The sequence below is a fragment of the Monomorium pharaonis genome, unplaced genomic scaffold, assembly GCF_013373865.1.
Source record: "Monomorium pharaonis isolate MP-MQ-018 unplaced genomic scaffold, ASM1337386v2 scaffold_526, whole genome shotgun sequence".
Classification (NCBI taxonomy): Eukaryota; Metazoa; Arthropoda; class Insecta; order Hymenoptera; family Formicidae; genus Monomorium; species Monomorium pharaonis.
The window spans coordinates 87,501-89,479 of NW_023415831.1; the positions used below are offsets into that span (position 1 = coordinate 87,501).

General features: G+C 57.1%; 1 non-coding gene across 1 annotated transcript; it reads right to left on the reverse strand.

Moving 5' to 3' along the window:
* Positions 1 to 820: 820 nt before the first annotated feature.
* Positions 821 to 975, reverse strand: LOC118648593. Its single transcript, XR_004965346.1, has one exon. It is a non-coding gene; the product is annotated as a 5.8S ribosomal RNA (ribosomal RNA).
* Between the last annotated feature and the right edge of the window lie 1,004 nt (positions 976 to 1,979).

Genomic DNA, 1,979 nt, shown 5'->3' on the forward strand with positions numbered 1-1,979 from the left:
GAGAGAGAGACGCGCACGGACACGGCCGCCGCCTCCTCCCGCGTCCCATGATCCTCCTCGCGTGCGCGTCATACAGACGTGGTATCAGAGAGAATCCGCAAACGTTAATCCGACACGGATGCGACGGCAGACGGGTAAACAACGACCGAGCGTGCCGGTCCCCACATGTTATATACACGTACTTCGTGGACTCGGACACGCGATCGGCCCGTGCTCCGCCGCGATCCAACACCGGTGTCGAGAGAGCGAGCGAGCGAGCGAGCGTCTCGCCGCTGCTGCCGCTGCTCCGCGTCACCTCGACGAAGAGAACGCGCGCCGCGACTACTCTTCCAGCGTAACGATGCGCTTAACACCCCGTCTGTGTTCCGAGAGGAGTCCGTCGTCGAGCGCGCACCAGCTCCGAGAGACCGATATTGGGGATAGATTCCCCCCCTTGTGTCTCCGGACGGCGGCGCGAGGCGGACACCCTCCCGCGGGGTGGGCGCACGCGCGAGAGTAAACGCGCGTCTCTTCCCACACGCGTGTGCGTGTGTGCGTGTTTGGCGTGTCTCGCGTGTCGGGCACGCGAAGTGCTTCCGTCACGTTCTCCCATTTCATTTCAGACGACGCCCGGGGCGCGCGAGCGCGGACGCCACGCGGCGGAAGACCGAGAGAGAGCGAGAGAGGAGGAGAGGCGTTCGCTCTCGATCCGTTCCTCGTCGCCTCTTCGGCTCTTGCCTACCGCGCGTTCTTGCGTCGTGCGCGCAGCCTCCTGCGGGCGAACGTCCAGCGATCGCTCGTACGCTCAGTAAAGTGCGCAAGCAGTTTGTTGGTGCTAAAACGACCCTCAGCCAGGCGTGGTCCGGGAATTGTATCCGTGGACCGCAATGTGCGTTCGAAATGTCGATGTTCATGTGTCCTGCAGTTCACAAGTTGACGCGCAATTAGCTGCGTTCTTCATCGACCCACGAGCCAAGTGATCCACCGTTCAGGGTAATCGTTCTCTTATCCGCGTTCTTGCGAACGCAGAGCTTTCAAATACTTTCCGTATGCATCTTCATCTCTCCCTCTACCCGAGACCTAACCGGTTCGGGATCGAGGAAGAGGAGGGTGGCCCTTCGATCAGCCTGGCCGCGCGTCCGAGCACGCGCGGACCGCCGCCCCGTTTACGGGGGCTACGGCACAACGGGCGGGGATTACACGCGACGAATTTGCCGTCGAGAGCGAACGGAGCGTCTTCTCGAGCGTCTTCCCTTCCCAACTCTCTCACTCTCGAGCTCTCTTCCGAGAGCCGAGGGAGGTGAGACGACGCCGAGAGCGGGGCGAAAGTCTTTGAAAAACATCGGGCGGGAGCGCGACGCGCTCGCCCCTCTAGCGCGCCAAAACGGCACACCGCTCTGCGCGCGTAGCGCGCGCGGCGGCGGGCACGTCTCCTGCGCGCTCTCAGGTTACCACCGGTAGGCGCGCGCGCGACGGCGCGGCCTCGCTCCTGTATCGCTCGCCTCGTGCGTACGCGAAGGCACAATGGTCGGCTCCTCTCTCTCTTCTACGCGACAACGGGACGACACGTCCCGAGGGGGAGAAAGAGAATTGGCCCCAAGCGTTCGCGCTCCGACGCGACAACGGCACGCGCGCACACCTCACCTCGGTGTTCCAAAGAGCATCATAGAGGTAGCATAAATGTTTTTATATTTTTATGAAACAATTGCACGTTGCAAACAGAAGAAATTTACAAAACTAGACTATACTTTTATAGAGAAGTAGAAACATTCTAATAAAGTCTCGTCAAAATGGATTGTCTGTTGTTTGCTAGTTATTTGTGATTTATTATGTATATTTAGATAATAAAATTTTCGAAAAATAAAGTGAGAAAAGAAAGAAGAGAAAAGAAAAACTGTGAGAAAAACAACAAAATTTATTATCTCTTGTTATTTTTATTCAGGTATTTATATCCCACGAAAAATTCTATTATGAAAGAAACTGCCAACGTAAACGTCTTA